The 18,329-nt window shown below is 31.5% G+C and overlaps 1 protein-coding gene across 9 annotated transcripts in view; it reads right to left on the bottom strand.

The window, feature by feature from the left end:
• Nucleotides 1-18,329, bottom strand: part of CadN (neural cadherin) — a 240,619-nt gene that overhangs the window by 131,962 nt on the left and 90,328 nt on the right. For 2 of the 9 annotated variants that reach the window (XM_085185011.1, XM_085185001.1), the window contains exon 1: nucleotides 11,572-11,714. The exons of the other annotated variants lie outside the window; for them this stretch is intronic. The gene's annotated coding sequence lies outside the window, so the exon portion shown is untranslated. Of the gene's footprint in view, nucleotides 1-11,571; nucleotides 11,715-18,329 lie in introns of those variants that run through there. 9 annotated transcript variants of the gene reach the window in all.

Below are 18,329 nucleotides of genomic sequence, written 5' to 3' on the forward strand. Positions count from 1 at the left end.
CCACTTGAATTATTTTATAATTGATAGCGTCCCCTTTCTTATAAAATATTTCCCACTTTGGTATACTTAACAAGTAAAACATAGAATAGTATTTTTAGCCTAAATAATAATAGTGATTTTGCCTGCGCAGGGAGCAATGAGTTATGTTATCCGCTGGGAGCTAGATTTACTTTCTAGATAGAAAACGGTTTGCACACAATATTGTGGCCACAACGATATGTTCTGTATTGAAATAGTAGTTTAATATTTTTTCAAAACCTTTGACAGTTTTACGAATATTGTCGAAAAGTTCGTTTGCTAATCTGTTTACCGAGAATGTGAGAACTGAAAAAAGAAAGTAAAAACATATAGAATTCTTGGAAAACTAATATGTATTTCCTTATATTAAGAATTGTTTGAGAAGTTCCAGCGGGAACGCGAGGCCGCTAGTATTAAATAAAATTCACACGTATATTTTTTTTAAAAAGACAGGACATTAAATGAAATATAATAGGGTACATTAAATCAAACTTCTTCGTTTTTATTAGTTTTAATTAATCAAAAGTAACAAACAAAAGATATGTCCTAAGTAATTCTAAATAACTCACCAAATATTATTCTTGAAGATTATAATATTGCGAAAAGGAAATGGGACAGCGATACTGCACGTTTTATATTAATACTCTAAGAACCCGTTCCACTTGGTTTCATATTAGGTAGATACATTGCGGTCTACTATAAAATCTAGCTTATATTATTAATAAGTAAGTTGTTTAGAAACTGTAATTTTATTTTTCAATTTAAATTTAATAAGTAAACCTCACAGAAGTAATTAAATAGCCGACCAGTGATTACCATCATTTCGTCTTGTTGAGCACAAGTTGTAAAAAAAACTTTTTACATCTAAGACATAAAACATTCTTAATTCCAAGTAGACTCAAGAAAGTTTCATTAGGCCCGCCCAGCGGACCAATAAACCATTGTTTTTATAGAACCGACTTTAGAAACAGTAAATAATACATATACGGGTGTAGTGCTTTTTCTTATAGTTTCACTTAGAGGAAATAGTATTTGATTTTTGTTTTATATTTTCTTAGGATAGGAAAAACAAATTAATATAATTTCAGAAATGTATGTTCTTGTTCATAAAATATGTTTATAAACAGAAATAATTTGCATTTTTATTGCATACGATGTGGATACGTGCTTTATCGTCTATTATAGAGCATCTGGCCCTCATCAATCCTACATGGTCCGCCGTAAAATAAAAAGACTTGAAATGTTTCAGTTTTATTCTGTATATTTTTTATTTGTTTATTTATTTACATAACGCTAATGTGACGCAGTTGATTTTTTTTTTTTTTCGAACATGTGGATAATGCTGTTAGCCCTATTGGCTTTTACAGCGACACCGGTTGGGTAGGGAAGAGGGTACTCTGTCCCTGAAGAAATGCAAGCACTAAGTGGCTGCCTGTGAGGAAGTCGACGACTGTAAGGGCGCCCCCTGCGGGACTCGAACCTCGGCTTGCGGCCGTCGAGCGGACTGGGATTTCACCTATGCTAAGCAAACCAGCCGCGACATGAAGTCGCGACTGGGGACAAATTAGACTACTCTAAGGGAGCTAACGGTCCCTAACCGCTGGGCCCGACCGCGCCGAGACGCGATCGAGCCGTTGAATAAGCTGGACTTCGTCGTCGATTCCGTCGACGACGGTGTTTGTGTCGTGTGTGAGTAGTGTGTTTCCTACCTACATACGGGGCATTCGCTATAGTAATGGCGTCATCGGAGTCTAAAAGGACGCTGCGCGGGCGTCTACGTCTAGGGAGTGCGTTAGGGATGTAATTACACGCATTAACGATGAGGGGATTCGCGTGCGAGCCTGCGCGCTCAAAGTAGCGCTTCGCTAAACGTTTGCAATGCTCGTAAATCGATTCCAGTTCAAAGTCTCTATGTAGGTCGACGTTACGCACGAACCAGGGACAACCTGATGCGATACGTAAGAATTTATTTTGTACCTTTTGCATGGGATCTAGCTTAGTGTGCGCGAACGCTACACAAGCATAAGAGAGGACGGGTCTTATACAAGTTTTGTATAGTGTCAGCTTATTTCTAAGTGACATACGCTTGTTTATGAGATAGTATAATCTATTAAGAATGAATTTAGCTTTGTTGCAAGCTTTCGTGACGTGGGGTTTGAAGGAGAGTTTAGAGTCTAATGTGACACCTAGATATTTGACCTCTTTTTCCCAGGGAATGGCTTTATCTAATAGATAGATGGTAGAGATTTGCTCTGAACGAGCGCGAGGGAAGAGTATCGCTTTACTCTTCTCTGGATTAACCTCGATTCTCCATTGGCGGAACCACACACCAAGTACGCGGGCCGCTTTCTGAAGTCGATCGGCTATTATGCGTGTGTTACGCGAAGAGGTGTATAGGGCGGTATCATCGGCGTACATAGCCAAGTGTACATCCCTGGTACGAGGTATGTCTCTTGTGTACAGCGCGTATAACATAGGAGAGAGGGTTGAACCCTGGGGGACGCCTGCGCGGAGGAGGCGGGGGGAGGAGAGAGTTCCTTCTACTTTATAGCGGAAGTATCTATTTGACAGAAAATCCTGCAGGATGCGCACGAGACAGTCTGGCAAGCCAGAGCGCCGCAGCTTGAAAATTAAGCCGTTATGCCAGACCTTGTCAAAGGCTTTCGCTACGTCGAGAAAAATGGCGGCAGTATGTCTGCGGTAGGAAATTTTTACTTTATATTGGGCTATGTGCTCTACCACGCGATGGACTTGGTGGATGGCGGAATGTTTCTTTCTGAAACCGAATTGCTCTTTAATGAGCAGAGATTTGGCCTCTACCACCTCGGAGAGTCTAATGAGAATGATTCTCTCATAAATTTTTCCTAAGCAGCTGAGAAGGCTGATAGGTCTATAGCTAGAGGGCATATTCCGCGGCTTGTTAGGTTTCGGTATACCTATGACAATGGCTTCCTTCCACTCGTCGGGTTACGCAGTTGATATGTATCGGACTTAGTAAGTATAATGTAGGTCCAAATTTGACACAAAATCTAGAAATTTGAATTGAACAAATTTTAGCTAATATATTTTCACAAAAGAATAAAAAAGCATATCAAAAAAGCGTAATTACATATAACTAAATTACTACTATCTATACTTCTATACTAATATAATAAAGCGGAAGAGTTTGTTTGTTTGTTTGTTTGTTTGTTTGTTTGAACGCTAAGATCTCTGGATCTACTGGTCCGATTTACTATGTTTTTGTTTTGTATGAAAGCTGCATTCTTCAGAAGTGCTATAGGCTATATAATATTACATTACACATATATACTAATAAATTAAAATACTTTCTAATTTGACATGTAATTTATTCTGCCATGTTAGTAACAACCGTCGTTGCTAAGCACCGGTTTGCAAAGTTTCTTTGTTGTTTTAAGAAAACGTCACCCAAAATTAACTTATATTTTGATATTCATCCTTATAAAAATAAATATATTATATAATATTTAATAAATATTCTTATAGTTCAAGCAGGCGTAGCCGCGTCCGGGTCGACTAGTATAATATAATATAAGAATAATAAAAAAGTAAAATAAACTTTACGTTTCATAATTGCTCAGTCCCTACCCTATAATATCCAATCTATAAAGTAAAGACATTCTCATTTCTCAAAGAACAATTTCTGCATTATTCCTCGTCCAGTTTTCTACTTTCCTTACTCGTGCCTCTTTCAAGATGCCATTTTGGCTCTTTTCGTAAGGTCATCATTATTTCTAGTGCAGCTGTTACTTTACGCCCCAACTTTAATAATGGTCCCCGCATCATTCCAGCCTTTCAAACTTTCTCCAATAAGTTTTTTTCTATTCTTTTTTGTATTTAAAATACAAATACACAAAACGGAGCCACTACTACATATAACAAAGAAATAAATGTTTAGCTTTCTTTATTATTTAAGAAAAAGAAACAAACACGTCAATTCATAATAAAAATAAACAAGTTTAACTGGCTACGTGTTCTCTATCCTATATAGATATACTAATATTTTGCACTACCTACTTTGCCATCTTTTTCTGTCTTCGATAAATTCAAGTGAAGGTAAAAGAAATATATTTTCCACTAACTGAAGAATTTATTGACAAATATTTGTCGAACGTGGGACGACTAGATGCCTTATCGGAATTACTTGAAGCCTTTCATACGCTAAGTACTGTTGAGAGCTTCCAATCATCAGATATAGTTTATTAGAGACAAATAGGGATAAAAAGTGTTTTGTTCAATTTTTGTTTACTGATTCGCATTAAAACCGATAAGGAGACCCTTTTACGTCAAAAACCTCAATCCCAAAACGAGATTTCACATTTGTGTGGATAACAATGGCTTTTGTTTCCTTTGACTCAGTAAATCTCGCCATTATGCCTACTACATAAAATCGTACTAACAATCATAGAAAATAAAATTTCAAAATTAATTACTAGAATGTAGATCATTGTTAATTAAATTTAATTTAGTTTTGTCTTAAATGATAATTAATAAATATAATTAAAAATAACATCAAATATGTTTTTCAATCAACTTTTATATAAATTGAAAATTTAGTTAAGCAACCCTTAACCAATTCATATATTCTTTACTCTGTGAATTTAATATAACTGAAGTACTACAAGTTTTCAATTGCATGTTCTGCTTTATATGAGGTAATTTCAAAATTTTAATCCACATGCACAATCCGACAGGCAATGGAGTAATCCGAAACCTGACTACAAAACTTTCGAGTACCCAACATCCACCAGGCATTATATTAAATGAAAAGGGAAAAAATATTTACAAACGTTAGCTATATTGTAATTGTGCGTGTCAGTTTACTTTTAGTATAGCTAAATCCTTTACCACTTATCATTAATGATAGGATTATAGTGAAATAAAGCTTTGTTATTAACATTTTACAAGCGATGAAATATAGGCAATGTAATTCAAAATTATTAGTAAATATTTTTTCGTTTTTCTTCTATTTACCGTAAGAATCGGAGAAGTCCTTTCTTATATAAATTTACAAACTAATAAGTTTATCCAAACTAGTCCGCTGGTAACGAAAAGTAGCTTTATATAATTTATAGAGGCCAGTCGTGGTGCACCCCTACAAAGTATGATTGAGACACACGAGGAAATGAAATATTTAATATTGTCATATCTTCGCTCTGGTATCGCAGCAAAACGCGGCGTTGAGGTCTGCCACTCACAAAAATGGGGAAAAGAGTGTCTTAACACTAGCTTCCCTCTGTCTATCCTGCTGTGCGCGGGATATATTTTTATAATTTATATTAACACCGATGTACGTAAAGTTGAAACACGAATACATTTTACTATAAAGTTAATATATAAGAGACTAGTATATATAGTAGGCTACACGTTATTACGAGATATTCCATGAAATATTATTTAAACGAGGCTTAAGCGATCACATGGACATGACATACCGTTTAAGCGCATACAGTAGTCGCATAAAACAAGTTTTAAATTCGTGTAAAGGGCTATATTGCATTTTGAGTAACACTATTATTACAAAGCTCACACTAAAATCCGTATGTAGATCCTAACATGACATTTAATTACATACATTTTATGTTTTGTGTAAAAAAATAGGATAAAATTCATAAAAGCATTTTGTTTTAATTGCTATGGGCTTTCGTTTAGTTAGCAGAGAAAAGATATATGTAAAAGTGGATTTTGTGTGCTTAAATAGCATAAATTAGACAGAAATGAATATTCGATATAGAAGTAATAGCGTTATGCTAAATTATACGCTTTTGATAGATTGCATTCTTCATATTAGTTTATTGTTGCGTTATAACGACGTTTCCTATACATCAAATTACCATAGAGAAGTAAGAAATGAAAAAGGCGAAACCATTAGAAAATATTATATTATAATAACAGAATTATAAAGACAATTTAACATTTTGTCCACTCTAATTGTTTGAACGCCACAAAGCCTCTTTAAACAGCACTTCATACTGGAAGTGTTTATAAAGTTTCTAAGTTATGTTCAATTTATTTTACACGCTCGTTTCTTTATAGGATAGCTAACTATATTTTTGCAACTGACCAACTTGCTGTTCAATTTTTTTTATTTGTTTTTCTTTTATAACGCGAAGCCAGTACTTAAAACACTTTTTTAATGAGCAATAAGGATACTAGGCTACATTTCTCGTAAATAAACCTAAAATATACGCCATTTACATAGAATCAATGCTCAATGAAACAGCAAAATAATTTTCACTTCCACTTTATAGTCAATAAAATATTCAAAGCTACAAACAAATTCCTTTTTGCTTATGTAATATAAAAAAATAAAAATCTTACGTAAATACTTTTGTATCAATTAGTTTTTTCTCGTAATAGAAATATATAATATCTCTGATGATATTATAATGAGATTTTTTCAATTAAAGATGAAATTGTTGGAATAAACCTGGGAGTGCAGACAATGAGCAGCATGAAGTAAAGTAATTACGTCATCACATATCAATCACCAGTTGACGACTGACAAATAGCTATTAACGTCCCACGTCGGCTTAACGGAAGAGTGAGGCGTATTGAATATGCCAATCGACAATCAGCTCGCAGTTAAACTTACACCAATTTGAAGCTATACAAACGTCGTCGTCTTTTAACAAGTCTATTCTAAAGTTAAAATTGATATATATTTTCACTTACAAGACTTACAAAATCTAGATCTATGTTACAGAAGTACCATTTCATATTTCATTTATTATATCGGCCAGCGTCTAGCGGATAATAAATCTTGGTTCATCCACTAGCGATACACGATCTCTGCATTTGACAGATGACAATCAATCCTCTGCTAATGAGCCTGTCCATACAGAAAATGGTATACTTTTATGCAACGCAAAATGAAAACTATTTTAATAATCGATAAATGCTTTTTAATATAACATAAAAATAAAACACTACCACAATTAATGTTAGAATTTAGTGATTAAAATGTAACTCCTTAAATAAAAGCTCTTTGAAAGTTAATTTTAAACGAGAATTTAAATTTAAATTGTGCTTTGCAAGAAAAAAAAATCGGCAAGAATGAATTTTTCATTTCAACAAAGTAATAGAACAATAAACAGTCGAACAGCTCAACATTAACTTTAATTGCATTCTGTATTTAGACACGATGTACAGACAAACTTTTTTCAATGATATTTTATATAAAATTCCATGGAAAAAAACAATTGGAAGCATAGGGAAGACATATGTCATCGCGGGAAAAATAGTCTCATTCATATCGTTTAACACTGACGGCCGCCTAGCATTGTTCGCCGCGTACACTTCGCTGACTTTTATTTTTCAAATAAAATTTAATTTCATTTTAAAACTAACTACAATCCCGTTTTCTGTTTCAACGTCCTAGAAATATATACGTATATTCTAATATCATATTACTGCAGAACAAATATTAAAACATAGTTTAATTTTAAGCTTTCAAGTTGGAAAATTGTTCTCGTACACAATAAAAAGTAAAGTTGTACCTATGAAACGTATATTGTGCAAAGTATATCATTAACTTCATCAAAGTTAAAGTAGTATTTTCTAATTATAGATATCTGTGATATCTATTGTTTGACAATAGTTTATTGTTCATTGTTAATAAATATTTAGATACAGTAGTTTTTTTTTTAATGAAATGAATATAGCACATATTCATTTTTTTTATTAACTGACAAATAATTTAATTTTGCAACGAGTTGACATGTAAAATCGAATTGAATATCGAATAATCGAATCTATTCTGGATGTGAATAGATGAAAATAAAAAAAGTGGAGTGCATGCATATATATACTATCACTTGAATACCCTTCAGTTCAGTTGAGATAATACTTTAAACGTCTTCAGTGGAAGCGAATATACTGAATCATGGCATTAAGAAAAAAGGAAAGTCTCTCGACATATAGAATTTATTTTTAGGTTAGGAATAATATTATTCGTTGTATACATGTATTTGTGCTTGAATTAACCCAACACAGCCCTAATACACACGCTATGTCACGAAAAGTGGGCGGAAAAAGGAGAACGAGTGTTTTTGCACTAAGTTCGTTCTGCCTATTCTGTTATACGAGAAAAATTACGTAAAGGTGCCAAAGGCTAATTATAATGACGTACCTACGCACGTAATGACGGTAGCAATAAGAAATTATTTATTTCGATACATTGTTAATTTGCAAATAAATTAAGATGATTAAACAAATGGAAAATACACATAATTTATGTAACGTGCAGTTGTGTTTATTTTCAATGTTATTTAATGGTAATTCAAACAATTAAAAATGAGTAGAGACCAAATAAAACGTTGTTGATATTTTAAAACCATTAAAGTTCATAATAAAGGCCAAAGCTCTCCGTGGATCTAACTGACAGGTTCCACAGATGAGTAGAATCACTAACCAGTGGGCCAATATATGGAGTCACACTCCATTATGAATTCCAAGTTAGTTTAACAGATCTAAATCATGCGGATCACGCAGCTAACTACTATTTAAATACTCTGCACACGACTAACGAAAATTAAATATTGCATTTGCACAATCTACACGCAAAAGCTAAATTATGTGTACGAATAAGTAAATACGACATAGGTTAGTCGACATTTGCTCGATAAATAATAATTAATATTATATTTGAAATAATACAAAAAAAAAAAAACTTTCTTTTTATTAATTAGTATATCAGCATCCCGCATCAATCATTTATGTACTTCTGAAAGCATTCCACTTCAGCATTTCATAATTTATATTTGTAGACTTCACGCAATATAATTATAATCGTGACATAAATGAATAGCGACATAGACATAATTCATTAAATTATAACGAGATATTTTCAGTAAATACTATTAACGAATAATTATAATTGAAGATATCCTGTCGAGTACAAAAAAAAGCAGACGCTAGTTTCTTTTAATCAACCTTTCCACTTGCAACTTCATTAGCGTATTCATTAACACTGGTAAAATTTTCTTCGATAATAAGATGTAAAAAATAAAACAAGTTTATAAAAAATAAAAATATTAATTAAAGCATTTCTTTGTAAGAAATATATTAAAACTTTCTATTAGGTTAATGAATTCCGTATTTAGTAATTAAGACTATATCAGGTTTACGAATAACTAATTCGCTTTAATAATGAAATGACAAAGATATCATTTTTTAAGACACTCCCTTGCCATTAAAACACTTCCGTTCCCCACATTCCGCCTCATTTTCGAGACACTGCATTGAGTGGCGAAACTCACCGCCGCAACAAGTATATCTAAATAGTGTTTAAAAGCACAGAAGTGAGAGAATAGGTGATAAATTTATAGTAACGCTACCGTGACATAGTGTAATGATAGCATGTCTTAGCACTAAGGTGAAAAGCAATGAAAATTTTGGAGTATAGGCAGGAAGGCAACAAGATCCTACTTTAAATACGCCAAAATTTCAACATATCATCTTTCTGAAATACGATATAGAGCTTTTGCTCTCTTGAGAATTTAAGGAACAAATATGTACCTATATAATGGTTTTTTTATTGAGTTTGAATAAAGATATATTATCAACAAACTTTGCATGGACATTCACAAGTGGATGAATATATGATTTTAAATAGCAAAATAATGAAAACTAATTCACGCGATTTTTTTCCTTAAATATATTAAATCCAATAATAGAGAAAGCTTTTAAAAAAAACTCAAATGAAAATTCTCTATATATTATTAGGTATTCAGCTTTTCCACATATTTTTGTATGTCAAAGAGTCGAGATGAGATTGAAGCTTGCATTTGTAAATAGTCGTATGTATGGAATATGATCTACACGCGACAGTGTAGAAAGCACGTTCCCGTCCATTGTCCTGAACATAGCTTTAGCTCAATAGCTTTTCTGATGCTATCTCGTTTAGTTTACAGTTAGTGTTCTAATTTATTTTAGATGTTTACAGAAAACCAAAAGAATTGGTACAAAAATTTATACTAATTAAGAATTTTGTGACGTATATATGCGCATTTCACATTTTTATCTAATTTTATTCAAAGAATTTTGCATAACAAAGTAATAAGAATTCAATTATACAATTATTCCTTTTAAATCTTATTGGAGTCCAGCATAATAAATTAAAAAATGTACACTTGCCACCCTTTGTCTCTTACTCAATCTTAAGCATTTTCTTATCTAGAAATATAAAAAAATATACATACTTCTAGCAGTACAAAGCATAATTAGCTACAGTTACCGGTATTTGCTCGAAAACAGCGCGCCTTTGCGCTGCAAACTTGCAAATATTTCCGGTCTTATTTCTTAAAGTAATTTCCATTTGAGTAGATTCTTGCTTAATAAATCCCAGGAAAAGATTGCATATTTATTTTAAATGTCTAAGAGCAAACATTCACGGTAGATTTTAAATTATGCTTAAAGTTTCCAAAACTTTACAGTTGCATTAGCATTTCAGGTGACATATCTCAACGTATACATTATATTCGCTAGTGGAGCGCTCGGGCGTCATCTGCACGAAACTATGATATATGATCGTGCAAAAATATTGGAGCTATAATATGTATATCTTAAGTTTGAACTTTATTGATGTAACAGTCTACGACACTTTAACTATAATTATCTGGGTAATTCAACTTGCAATATTAATTCTGGGTAAGCATTCTAAATTTGGCCTAAATTTAAAACATGTTAAAAACATGAACTTGTGACAATTTCAGAGTGGTCCACGTAACCTCCCTCTATTCACCTCACCAGACGTCACTTGGATTATTCGATGTAAAAATGAAATATTTATATCTTTATGTGAGTATATCAGTGAAACAGAATACGTTTAATCAATACTACGTCCTGACTGTTGTACGGGTTGAAAACGTACATTATATTTTAAGAGGACTCTTAAATAAAAGAATTAAAAAAAAGTTTTAAATTATGGTGAATTTTCCAACTTCAATGTCATACAAAATATGTATATTTATTTATAACTTGAATAGTAAAAAGCTTTTATAAACCTAGTTGTATAAAGAGTTACTGAATATAAATTAAATAATTGAAATATCAGCTTTTGAGTATATCTATTGTTTTATTTTATATAAAATTGATAGCAGGGCACAATCCAAATTAAAACATATTACCCTTTATAGTTGCATATTTTGATTTTCATTCATTTATATACTTTTGAAATTTCAAAAATAATAGATTAAATTATAATATGTTTAGTTATAGGAAATTTAAATATTCTTGTATGTTTCGTCCTGTTTTAATATAAAATTAACTTAAATTTTATTGAAACATAAACAATTAATTGTTAACTATTTTCTTATTTATTACTAATTTCGATATATTTATAATTAAAAAATAAAAGAATTTAAATATATATAATGGTTCCATTATTTATTATTCTTTATTTAATATCGATGATTTTATAAGAAGTATCCAAAAAAATAATGTAAAAGATAATGAATCTATAATATTTATTGCATTTTAAACCTATATTCAGCTTTAGAACTTTCTTTTTTTCATGTTTAAGCCTGTACGTACTTTTATATAATATGCTATCGCACTAATCACACAAGCAAAACACGTCGGTCATCACATAACACGTTGTCGGTAACAAGTCTGCCCACTAACTCGCGGTTAAGTTACGTTTCGAGACCATTAGGCACGCGTATCCGCGGTGCAGGCCGGCGTGTCACTGGCCGCCCGCCCCGCGCGCTCCCCGCCGCCCGCCCGCCCGCCTTCACGCGCAATAACGCGCGACGCACAGAAACTGAGCCTACACTATCATTTCCTTTCTTAATGGAACACGGCCAAAAAATAATAAACGAACAACCCTCTACGGCAAATGTTACTGCGTCAACAGATATTACTCTAGTATTTGCCTATACAAGTTTCAGCTTTCAAGCTCTTCACAAAGAAGTGCCTGAAGTGCGAAAAACATTCTGTGAATTATAAAATACTGAGGTTTTAAAGTAGCACGTAATTTAGTTCACAATTAAAAGTTTTTTCAGGTTTTTAGACCTATTTAGTTTTCCGTAAGATTTTTTAACATATATATTGTTAATAAAAAATAAGATCGTTTAAGATAGTAGTGCTTATTGTTCTACATATATATGATCGAATTTTTGTCTTAGATATATGTAAGTGCTATCGTATATCTGAAATATCTAATATATTCATTTCTTCGCTCTGGTGTCGAGGTAGAGCACGGCGTTAAGTTCTGCCACTCAACACGCAATGCCTCCAAAATTCAGCTGAAAATAAGTAACGGAGTGTCTTAACACTAGGTTCCGTCGGCCTACCCGCAGTACAGCAGCATACAGTGCGCTGATTAACTATATTCAAAATGTCGTAAAAACGTTATGAAAGCTTCATTTTCCAAACATACGACTAGATTTATGTCATCTTTGGTGACGGTAAAGAGTTTTTATTAGATGACTATCACTTTCGTATTCTAGCATTTTCACGTTAGCGGCGACAAAGATATGAAGATTTAAATTCGTTCGTACAGTCGTTTGAATTCCATGTCTTTTAAAATGCCCGCACGCTTTGACTACGCTCACAGAAGTATAGCTCGGGAAGCATTCTCGTTTTAATTAGTACGCCGACTAAAATTTAATATAGGTAGTTTCCGGACTTTGTAAGATAAATGTAAAAAAAGTTCGTTTAAATCATCATAAGTTTAAAGAGAGAATGTCAGTAGACATAAATTTATTCATTTTTATTAAGTTTCTATTTAATGAACGCTTCGAAGAGCCACGTTGAATTAACAATCATTTCCTGATTGCGTCACCCGCGAGTCGTTATGGCTGGAAAATAAATAATATTACGATATTAAGTCGCCGTTATTACTTTTCTTACCTTACCTTAGAGATTTGTTCGTAAGCTCAAGTAAGGTAGTTGTGGTCTTGATGGTCAAACTTTTAATTCTGGTACATATTACTGTTTCTTGGTTTTTGTATGAACATATTTTTGATTCCTATATATGTATTTTTATAGGCAAACTTTCATACCCTAATGGCATCGATACTGTTCAATATTATAGAATAATTCAAAATAGCTTAGAATTCATGCTAAACTAGTTATTAAAATTGCTAAATTGCGTAGCTGAAATGACAAATGTACGATCGAGGCGCATTGGGCGTTCCTCATAGTTAACAGCGTTAACATGAATAAAATGTTTATATATACTTGAACATTTAAAAGCAAGTGCATAGAAAATTTTATTACTTTAATAATAAAATTAATAATATTTACCTCCTCTCAGATATGCACCTCATGTGCAATACATTTAAAGAGAATCGTATGAAACTCACAGCTAAGTAGCTGCATCTTAGATAGCAAAACCACATTATGATAATAAGAATGATATTTAAATACCTACTCATTTTGGTGTTTCTCTTATTTTCTACGCTTACATATAATTCTATATATTGTTTTTGCTATAATATAATATGATGAAATTCTTAACTTTGCTGCAGTATTATTAAAGTGGGTGCCCAATTAACCTATTAACTAAGTACAGTTAATATAGAGGCAGCACATCTTAACCAAATCTGTACAAACTATACTGTGCGAGTAATATAAGCACCTCAATAATTAATACAAACATACCTGTAATGGGAAGATTGACCTAACGGTAGCTTCTTATATATATAAATATTATGTAATATGATGCAGATGCAGAGATGTAGACCGACTAAAATATTATATCAATGTTAATTTACAATATCCAAGTCATTGAACCTACAGAATTTTTTTTCAGAATTTTCAACTTGACTATTAAAATTTTATATGTATTTTGATTAATATAAATATAATAAAATTGGAATTTACATTTTGGTAAATTTAAATGGCTTTTTAGAACAAGACGTTTATATAAATGCTGCACTTCAAAGCGCGCGACATGTATACGGCTAGTACATGAAGTTATTTAGGAAAAATATCAGAAGAGCATTCCTACAGAAAATATTTGTAGAAATATACCGTTGACAGTGTGAAAATTACTGTCGTTGCATGCTCTAAATTTTTATTGCTTCATTCATATTCCGCGAGGACATAATTCGACTTAAAGCAGCTCTCATTATAAAATATAATTTATTTTACCTTATTTCTATTAACAGGTTAATGTTTTTTAAATCTGAATACAAAAAGAAATTACACGAGGTTTTCCTTAGTCCATTTTATCTTTTTTAAAAGATAATTGGTAGGTGTGTCCAATTAAGAGAGAGCTTTCTATCTTTCATTATTGTAAATTTTGTTTGATATAAATAGCATTAAATCTACTTCCGGGATTTTAATGAACCGCATAACTATGAGTGCCGTCTGTTTGTCCTAGTTGTAATCGTCACTTACATAGTATTAATGCTCAGAGTTTTAAATAAACGGTGAATAAGGAAATTAATAATGTATAAAATAATATTAAAATAACCCTATAAGGGGTTTTGATCTACTATTGCAAAATAGATAATAATAAATAAATTCATTTTATGATAGCGAAAGACGATAAATTTCCCTTAGAACTAAACTTTTCGGGAGTCAACAAAAACACCGTATTAGTTATTACGCACAGTGAATTCTTATTAAGTGAAGATATACATATATATATATATATGCCTGCGTGAGGTTCGATGAAGTAAAAGCATCTTACTGGTAAAATGTGGCGTTCGATAAATTCCGCAACATCAGGATAATTCATTGGAAAGAAAAAATGATACCATGTCAAAATAAAGCACCGATCTCTATTCAAGCAGAATGTGCTTATGGATAAAAATATTTTTATTTTAAAACGTCATGTTTTTAATATAAATAAGCAACGTTATAATATTAAATACAAATGTCAGGCTGTGATATTTAAATATTACTTCTATTACCCAGTTATATTGTAACTTAGTACACCGATAATGTAACGTTATGTTATACAAATAAGAAAAATCCCCTCTTCGGGCAGTGGTGTCAGGCGGAGAATAGTGCTTGGTTGTCCGCAATCCTCTTACGCTTTTAAGTCAAACGTACAAGATAAAATAAAAGTATTTAAACATTTTAAGTAATACTTTTAAAATGGGAAACGTGATATTTTAATTAGGAAACTAATTTCTGATTTATTGAAATAAATTTTGACTGGGATAACTTTACGAGCACAATGGATATTTATGTAAGAAATAAAATTATAAAAATATTTACAAAAAATCTAGACAAAAAGAAAACACCAACAGAAGTTAACTGTTTCTTACATTTTACAATTAGCTTTATTTAGTTTTTAACCTAAAAGCTAGATATGAGAGTAAACAGTAGTCCATTACACCCAACCATCGCTCGTCAGCGCTGAACGCTTCCTCTACGAACGTGAAAACAATGCGCTTTACGCTTTTTGCAACGCCGGACGCTCCTTGCCTTCAAAGGTACGATACGCTACCTATACAGTCTGATACACTATTTGAAAACAATAGGTTTTTCTATACAAAGCATAGTAAACGCGATGCAGACGTTCATTAACAAAGAATATTTTATAGGATCGATTTTAATTTTCCCGATTCAAAGCTAGACTTGACGATCAGCATCGTGATAAAATACTATATCACTTTTCTATACTCTTCACAAGTTATTTATTGAAACAACATGAATGATGTTAAACCTTCAACGAAATACAATAGTACGTATACAAATTTAACGTTCGCAAATAGCTTTTTTAAATGCATATTGTTTCAAGTATAATTTCCTACCGTTAATTACATGTACGTCGAAAATTATAAATTCATCAATACAAATATTTTGAAATATTAATATTTCATTTAATATAAAATCTCGTGGCGTAATAAACCAATGTTTTACGTGAGCATACGTAGCTACAAGCACAATACCTTATGTATTTTGTATGTTTATAAGTTAATATTACTAATTACATATTGTTGGGGCGTTTTTACACGTCGTCGTTCACTTACATTCTTGTTTAGAAAACAACACATTTTAATTATATTAACATCAATTGCTGTTTTTTTTCTTAATATTAATAACACTAACACTATTTGATATATAAAGAAAGCACTTACCTTTGTTTAATTCATTTCAACGTTATACATGAAAAACTGCTTACCTGTAACAATATATTTTAATTGAATAAACAATCGAATATAATTAATATTTTTTTTATTTACGGTAATAAAGGATCATCATTTATTTTTAGAAATATCAATTGACACAGTCAACTTAACTTTCTTTAGTAGAAAAACAAAGTGTCCAAAAATACAAATACACCTGATTTCGCAACTTTTAATTGAAATGCCAATCATGCAGATAATCAAAACCTAACTTTGTAGCTTACTACAGTTATGAATTTATATTAAAATAAGAAAAACTGTCAATACACAAAGTAATATTCCGCGTGTTGTAGGTTCTATTCCCATATGGGGTAATAAAATATTTATATTTTCATTTCCTCACTATGTTAAGAAGGAGACTAAGCGCGGCGCTGTGGTCCGCTACTCATCACCGCAATGCTTCAAGAATTCGGCGGAAATTGGAGAAAGGAAATATCTCAATTGGGAACGGAATATCTAAGCACTAGTTTCCCAGGTTCCTATGCCTATCCTGCTATTCGTACGATACAGCGAGAAGCCAAAAATAAATGATGCCTTAAAATATATTATTGAATATAATACATTGTTTAAAGCTCCAAATTAAATATTTTATCATAACATATAACATCTAGGGCAGATCCTCATATACAAGATTATAACCAACCTAGTGAAAGAAACTTCTCCTCACTGGGTAGATCTATTATAAACCTTCACTCTTTAAATCGCTTTATTATTAACACTGTCTACTTAGCACTGACACTTAAACACTTAGCACTTAAAATATCACTTAATAACCATTGCTCGGAGCCTACTGGCAATAGTACAACGTTAGGAAGACTGAACTCAATTTTGCTTTCATGGAGTTTTTATAGTCAAAATCCCTCCAAAACTAAGCATACCGGATGTAACTCACATTCATAAAGAAAATTTCAGTGCTACCATCACTTATAATATATTTCATATTAAAAATATTTAATTGCCCCTAAATTATTTTATTAACAATATTTATTTTAAAATTATAATATATATTAATAAAAGTATTCCATTAATATTTTTTATCTTCACTCAAACCAATATCATAACCACTTCTTTTTATTTAACACAACTTATTCAAATGTACCCATATTCACATTTCTTTTACTATAAACTCATAACTATAAAAACATTTGATAGTAAACATTTTCTCATTCATTCTTTGGTCAATTTTCTCAATTAAATAATATCTGAGTATTTTATGTCCCTGTGGATTGCTTATCAAACGAACGTAACTTTCGGTAAGGAAAATATAATTAAGGTCTCTTTAATGCTCTAAACGTAATAAAATATGATGGCAAATTAATAAATGTATGAAATATAGAATATTGAGAGTTTTTGTATGTTCCGCATTTATACACTCGTTCTATTCATTAAAAAGTAGTTTCCTTATTTTTTCAAAGAATACTGGCACACATACGTTCATAACAGGTACATACATGCACCTATTTAGAAATTTTGATATAAATTAAGTAATTTAAAATGTAGTTTTCCCTCTGTAAAATATTAGACCGGGGTTTGATAACAGTAACTCAATCAACTGCAAATAAAAACCCGATAAATTATTGACTTGTAAAAGCAGTAACATCAAAGTTTATTCAGCGACATTTTTTGTTTATTTTTATTACCAAATCAAATTTAAGTTTTTAAGTGTTTTAGACAGCTCGTGTATATGAAATATATGGATGAAACCAAATATATCACTATAATAGTGTGAAATAATATATATCACATAAAATTTTTTTTATTCGTATATAACTTGTAATATTACAGTTTTAATAATATGCTTTATTCATTAAAAAGAAAAACGAATCTTAACTTAATTTTATATTATAGTTAGTGATATAAAAAAGTAAATATAAATTTAATTAATTAATTTAAAATAATCATAATAAACTTGTCTTCTTAATTCCATGATTTACGACACTCGCAAGGACATTTTACACGCATCGGCAATAATGCTAAGTCCCATAATTCGCGAAGGCACCTGCCGAGACAGGAACGAGCAAAGTTTGGGGGAAGATTGTGAGTCCATGGAAAACATTCGCATTTTCTGCCAAGTTATAGACAAATGCGATAAAACATAAAGGGTTTGGATAAACCTCACTTACAGATTTGAGATACGTCACGAAACAACTGTAGAACACTTAAATTTATTGAAATAAATTAAATTAATATTTCATGCTAGGT

Source organism: Heliconius melpomene, chromosome 1, assembly GCF_056956725.1.
Source record: "Heliconius melpomene rosina isolate 202511_hmr_F chromosome 1, ASM5695672v1, whole genome shotgun sequence".
Classification (NCBI taxonomy): domain Eukaryota; kingdom Metazoa; phylum Arthropoda; class Insecta; order Lepidoptera; family Nymphalidae; genus Heliconius; species Heliconius melpomene.